Raw genomic sequence first — 7,326 nt, 5'->3', positions numbered from 1 at the left:
AGGAGCCACAGCCTGCCTTCCTCTGGCTGCAGAGGCTGTGGTTTCCTGGGATGACCCAGATGAGCCACAGAGGCTGCAGACCGGAGGGGAAGCTGGGGGCCTCCAGGCATGTCCCCACCATGTGATCAGCAGGACAGATTCAAGGAGCTTTCTGCCCAAGCAGAGCACACCAGGGAGGCAGAGTGAACTGGTCTAGAAGCTGTCACCTGGTCAAAGCCAGGCTCTGGAGCAAATGGCCCTGCTGCAGAGTGTGGTCCCTGCCCAAGTCTCTCTCAGGTCTGTACAACTAGGGTGAGATCAGAGGACCCAGAGTGCTGGATACAGAACGGTAGAGTATGAGTGTGGCCCCTGGCCAGCCGAGCCCTCTTGGTCAACCCAGTTCTGTGCTTTACTGGCCCTACAGGAGGCGTCTGTCCCCACCAGGCCACCTCAGGGACACCCTATGGCCTTTCCAGACCCAGGATCCCAGAGCTGGGATTCTGTTTCCTGTAAGTTCTTCCTCCTCACGCAGCCAGACCTGTCCTCTCTTCCCTCCAGAGCTGCCGCTGTAGGGGTCCGGCCTGGCCCTGGGGACACTGGTCCTCTGTGTGAGCTCTCCCAGGGTCCAGCACACCTGGAATCTGCTTGCACTGTGGGGGCTGTACCCACGCAGGGGCCTCCCATCTGGCTCTGCTCATCTCGTGTCACTAAACCGCACGGAGAGAAAACTCTGGCAGCATCCCTCTCCTTTCTGTCACCCCCTCTGGGACCCCCCCTTGCCTGCCAGTTCCCTTCAGCTCTTTGCGCTGGTTCTGTCTTTGGAACCACCCTCAGATGCACACATGCACACACCCTGGGACCAGGAAGACACTGCTCAGTGTCCCTCCCTCCTAAGGCCTTCCAGCTTATGCAGCCAAGTTGAGCCTCAGTCCCTGCGCTGTGGTAATGTGTGCGGGACAGCCGAGGTCCAGCTGCAGGTCTGATTGGCAGGGCACAGCTTTACATGCCAGGTTCTCTGCACTGAGTGGTCTCCCTGCCTCACACCCTGGGACCTCTCAGGCCAGCATTCTGGGGGCTCAAGTACAGAGGCTCTGGGGGACACTGTTTGACCCTCAGGACTCCCCTTTGTACCCCTGACCATGTGCTTTGGAGGCCAGTCTGTGAGGGTCCCTGCCACATCCTCCTCACCCCACGGGGTCAGAGTCAGGTCCTCCCTGTTCTGCCAGAGGGACACATCCAGGCACAAGGCCCTGTGCTATTGATATGATAAGAAATGCATATCTGATCTCTGCCCTGTCCTGACCCAGAGCTCCTGACCCTTATGGGCAGTGGCTCTAGGAGAATCTTTTGCACTGGTGTTTGGCTTTGGCCTAGGCTCCTGAAACAGCTTGGGCTTCCCTGGGTGATAGGAGCATCTTCTGTTCTAGAGGGGACGCTAAGTGGCTCTGTGACAGCCTCAGGGTGGGGCTCAGCCCACCATCTGATGAGAGGGTGGGGTGCTTAGCCCTGCCCCCAGCCCCAGGAAGAGGAGGGGGCTGAAGGGTGAGTTCACCCCTCTGGCCAGTGAGGGATAAACCAGGCCTAAGTAGAGAAGCCCCCCAAACCCCAGAAGCACAGGGCCTGGTGGCACCTAGGCTGGCTCCTAGCTTGGTTAGTTGTGAGCTGTGCTGCCCTGGATGTGGGCATGGCTGTGTCCCTGTAGCACAGCGACTTTAACTCTTCAGGATAAAACAGAGCAGCATAGGCTGGCCGCGTCCTCTTCCTTCCATGTTTGTCCTCTCCTGCCCCAGCCTACTAGACAGTACCACCCACATCCAGAGCAGGTCTCCCCACTCAGTTTTCTGTCCCACATGCCTATCGCCTCTGGAAACAACCTACGCACACCCCAGAAGTGTGTGGCACTAACTTTCTGGGCAGCTCTCAGTCCAACGAGTCAGCAATCAAGAGTCACCATCACACATGCCTAGGCACAGTATTCACGTTTTGTTTTTTGTTTTTGGCCACTGGGGATTGAACCCAGGGGTGCTTAACAACTGAGCCACATCCCCAGCCCTTTTTGTATTTTATTTAGAGACACGACCTCACTGAGTTGTTTAGAGCCTCACTAATTTGCTGAGGCTGGCTTTGAACTTATGATCCTTCTGCCTCAGTCTCTAGAGCCACTGGGATCACAGGCCTGTGCCTCCATGCCCAGAGGCTCAATATTTAATCAAACATCAGCATCAGTGTGGCTGAGAAGGTGTCCTTTGGATGTGATTAACACCTAGTCAGTGGACTCTGAGTGAAGTAGGTGGCTCTCCAGGGTACGGCTGGGTCTCATCCAATCAACTGAAGGTCTTAAGAGAGAAGACTCACCTCCCCACAGAGAAATCCCACCAGAAGACAGCCTGCAGGCCTGAGCTGCAGCCTCAGCACTTCCCTGGTCCCCGACCTGCTGGCCAGCCCTGCAGACTTCAGACTGCAGCTTTCATGTTACAGACGATTTCTTCATGTACCCTCCATGTGCACCCCTGAGTTCTGCTGGCTGGAGAACCCGTCTGATCCATGCTGTGCCAGGCATGGACATCGAGACGCCTCCACAGTCAGCTGCACCTGAGCTCCCCAGTCTTCAAGGGGGGGTTCTGGGACCCTACACCCAACCCCGTCTCAGGACCAGGAGCTGACTCTTCCAAAGCCACTCCATCTTTGCTGAGGGGACTCAGGCGCTCCCTCCTCCGGCAGCCCTTCCCAGCTTAGCACCCAGCCAGGGGAGCTGATGGGAACCAGGACACCAGGAAGCCTGGGCTGGCAGCAGGAAGCCTGTGCCCACCACACAGAGGCTGTGGCCTCGCAGTGCCAGCCCTGGGCTATGCTGTAGATTGGCTCTGGACTGTCCCTGAAAGGCAAGAGTCTTGAAGAAGCTCAGAGGTGGGCTTGTGGAGGGGGACAGGGAGGAGTGGAAACTGTCTGCAGGAGGTGGGGCCAGAGAGAGGACCTCTGCTGGGGTTTGGCCTAGAAGGGTGTCTTGTGCTTGGCACCCCCCCCCCCACCTCACCTTCCTGGCCACCAGGAACAGGAAGGACCCTCCACTCCACGGGCTCCATGCTGAGACCTGCTGCCTCACCACAGGCCCAGAGCAACAGGGCCAAGCAACCACAGACCAAAGCCTCCCAAACCATAAGCCAAGGTAAATCTCCCCCCTTTAAGTGGATTTTCTCAGGTTTTTTTTGTCATAGTGACTGAAAGCTAACTAATACCGCTTCTCGTCATGGTCATGATCCCTCAGAAGGCGACATGGCAAGACCATTAAGGTGGGCTGTCCTTTGAGCCTCATACCAACACTGGTCTCAGGATTACAGTAAGATCTACAAACAAAATAAAAGTCCACAAGTTGCTTCAACTTGTTTCTTTACCTAATTCACCAGGATTCACTCCAAATTGTAATTTGCTTTAGAAAAAAAAAAAATCACCTCTCTTCTCAAAGAATAAAATGTGGTAAGTGAGGGCACTGGGATGTGACCTCAGCAGAGTCAGAGGCTAAGGTGTGCTCAGCAGAGACGCTGAGTAGTCAGGACCCTGGTGGTCTGCAGCTGTCGGCCTGCACACTCAGGAGTGAGCCTTGTAAAGGAAGCTCATTCCACTTGGGCACAGATTTGCTAGTTTTTTTTTTTTTTAAAGTCAAATGTCTAGATTCCTGAAACTTCCATTCATTTGAGTAATAGAAAGAAATCCTCTCTATTTCCCAGGTGGCACCTTTAATGCGGGGTCACACTGGCTGCGGCCTCTCACCACCACGGGGCTGCAGCCTTGGTCTTCTTGGCCACATGGGCCAGTGTGCAGAATCCTCTCATGGGACTGAGCATGGGCTCTCCTCTACAGCACCCTGAACAGACCCCACCCCTAAATGGAATGCTCCTTGTGTGACATGTTTTTATCTCCTTGCAGCCCCTGGCACTGTGGGGGGTGGGGGGAATGCTGAAGATGAGCTCTCCACAGGAGCAAGGGCACACACCCACAGGCTGCCAGGTCCTGCCCACCCTGGATCGCTAAGGAAGCAGACTGAGCAGGCCCTGAGGCAGACCTGAGGGTCATCAGGACAGGCTCTGGGATCTGCCACAGCCTGGCAGCAGTGGAGAAGAACACCCTCTTTCCTGGACTTCAAGAACCATTCTCTGCAGACCGGGCTGTGGCTGTCCCTGGGCCCTCAGCCAGGCCTGTGGAGGGTCACGGTCTAAATTGCCTTATTTAAATTGCCACTGGTCGGATTCCATCTCTTGGGTCCCCTTCTTCCTCCAGGAGAAGTCTTTTCTGCTGTCCTTTAATAAAGCCTCTACTTTCCACTCTGACCTTGCCTCGGCGTGCTTCTCTGGTGTTATTCTTCAAAATTGGGGAAGCAAGGACTGGTCACCGGTCAACAGTGGTAACATATTGGAGGTCCCACCAAGATTCTACACCAAGACCACCCATCACTCAAATGGCCCTCCAGCCTATTACTTCTCAATCGGACTTCTATCATGGACCACTCGATAGACCCGATTTTTAAAGGGGGACTCCAAACTGCTTGCCCAACATCGTCCCCTTCCAGCCTGAAGAAGCCAGTTCTGATCTTCGCCCCCTTTCCTTACAGCAGTAAAAAGTTCCCAAAATTAGAGAGGGGAATGAAGCCAGATTTAAAGTTAGGTTGTCAGTGTAGTTAGGTAAATCAGGTCTAATATTGAGTAAGATCCAAAATGGAGGCCATGTTAAGAAGGAATTCTGGGAAAAGCAGAACAACTCTTGGAATTTAATGAATTCCCAGAAAAGCCCAAGGCCCAGAGCCCATCCCAAAGAAATGTTAATGAAGATTACTTCTTTGCCCCACCTGTGACCCACCTTTCGGGCCTTCCCACCTACATTCCATCACTGAAAGAACTATAAAAAGGGGAAACAACTGCACTTCCACAGATTCCATCTCTTGGGTCCCCTTCTTCCTCCCGAGAAGTCTTTTCTGCTGTCCTTTAATAAAGCCTCTACTTTCCACTCTGAAAAATAAATAAATAAATAGCCACTGGATAATGCAACAAAATATAAATAAATCTGAAATTTCTCAGAAACATGTTACTTACTACCAGATGTCCCCTGAGGAGCACCTGAACACCTGATGAGCCAGGGTGACCAGCTGGGCCTCCGGGGCAGTAGTCAGGGCCAATTCACCCCCAGAGTGGCAGGAAGGATACCATCATGCTTTGCAGAGTCACTCTCAGGACCTTGAGCAGGAGGGAGGGTGGCTCAGTGACAGAGTCCTCTCAGCAGGTTCATGGCAGGCTCCATTCCCAGCAGGACAAGAAGAAAAAAAGTGAATATCAGCAGTGGGGTGGGGGGTGCTGCTGAGGAAGGAGGATCACGAGTTCAAAGCCAGCCTTAGCAACTGAGCCAGGCCCTAAGCAATTTAGTGAGAACCTGTCTCAAAATTAAAAAATTTGGGGCTGGGGTGGTGGCTCAGTGGTAGACTACTCGCTTAGCATGCATGAGGCACTGGGTTCGATCCTCGGCACCACATAAAAACAAACTAATGTATCCACCTATAAAACTAAAGATACATAAATAAATATTTTTAAAAATTTTTTAAACTTGGGCTGGGGATGTGGCTCAAGCGGTAGCGCACTCGCCTGGCATGCGTGCGGCCCGGGTTCGATCCTCAGCACCACATAAAAAAGATGTTGTGTCTGCCGAAAACTAAAAAATAAATATTAAAATTCTCTCTCTCTCTCTCTCTCTCTCTTTAAAAAAATTTAAAAAAAAAATTTTTTAAACTTAAGAAGGGGATGCAGTTTGGTGGTTGAGAGCCACTGGGCTCAATACCTGGTACCAAAAAGAAAAGAAAAGAAAGAAAGAAAAAGAAATTACATTATACTTTTATTGATTAAAATATTTATTTCCTGTGTTATTTCTTTTTTTTTTTTAAAGAGAGAGAGAGAATTTTAATATTTTATTTTTTAGTTTTTGGCGGACACAACATCTTTGTTTGTACGTGGTGCTGAGGATCGAACCCCGGCCGCACGCATGCCAGGCGAGCGCGCTACCGCTTGAGCCACATCCCCAGCCCCCCTATGTTATTTCTTGACTTTTTTTCTGAGTTCTCGTTACTGAACCCAGAGGTGTATTACCACTATACACCCAGACTTTCTATGTTTTATTTAGAGACAGGGTCTTGCCAAATTCCTAAGCCTGGCCTTGAACTTGACATCCTCCTACCTCAACTTCCTGAATCTCCAGGACAACAGGCAGGTTCCACCACACCTGGCCCTGCTCCTCTTAGCTCCTGGAATGGACTGGGTCCTTTCTCCTTCCTGTCACAGGTGGCCTTACAGGGGGCTGGTGCCCAGGTGTTCCCTCACCTGGGGTGTCAGGCTGCATGTGAGCAGACACCACTTGAACTTTGCCTTGCACCTTCTGTCTGCCTTTGTGTGCTCTCATGACCATCATAACAAGAGCATTCCCCGGTGAAGCTCGTGACCAGGAATGAGCCTGACCACAGCCTGGAGCCACGTCCACAGTACGGCTACACCAGACAGCCATCAGCAGAGCAGCAGCAAGAACTAGAAGCCCGCCCACGTTGTCCAGGTCACTGTGTTTGGGGTGGGAGTTCTGTAGAGTCGTTTGGCAACAGCCAACTCACCCCAGAGGCTTGTTCTCGCGTCTTGGCTGGGAGTGATTTTGAAGCTGTACAGAGCATTGTGAGTCACCAGTCCCTGAAAAGCACCTCTCTATTTCTTCAAGTTAGACAAGCGCCCTTCTCTGAGGACCTGCTGATACCCTATTGCACTCTGCCACGTGCCACTTAACTTGGCAGATCCAGGCAGTACCCATGCCCTGGCCACTAGAGCCTAACAGACATGACAAACATGTGGACCAAAACCAAACAGAAGCAGAGAGACTGAGAGGAGGACCAAGGCGCAGGGCCCTCTGCATCTGCTCCTGAGCAGGCCAGGGCTGCAGCCCTTTTCCTTTCTCCAAGCACCAGCTCTAGACAGGCTCCAGGCACGCAAAGCAGCCACTCTGGATGGCTCAAGAGGAGAGGCGGTGACACAGGGTGTCAGGTGCTCATGGAGTCCCCACTGGAGGAGCCGGAGTCAGGACCCAGGGACCAGGACTGGCTCCTGCTGCTCACCACCCTCAGCTCGCCCCTGGGGCTGCAGTGGTTTTGCTGTGGCAGCCGTGTGGGGTGCCTGGTGGCCCTGCCCAGGGTCAGAGGGCAGGAGGCAGAGTCCCTTCCAGAGCAGGTCTTCAGGGCTGTGTCACCTGCACACCGAGGCTTAGAGTATGTTTTCAACTCCTACGTCCTGGGGGAGGGTGATTCTGGGGACCCAGAGAGAGTTTCTGAGCCCT

The sequence above is a fragment of the Marmota flaviventris genome, chromosome 16, assembly GCF_047511675.1.
Source record: "Marmota flaviventris isolate mMarFla1 chromosome 16, mMarFla1.hap1, whole genome shotgun sequence".
Taxonomy (NCBI): domain Eukaryota; kingdom Metazoa; phylum Chordata; class Mammalia; order Rodentia; family Sciuridae; genus Marmota; species Marmota flaviventris.
This window is presented reverse-complemented; position numbering follows the sequence as displayed.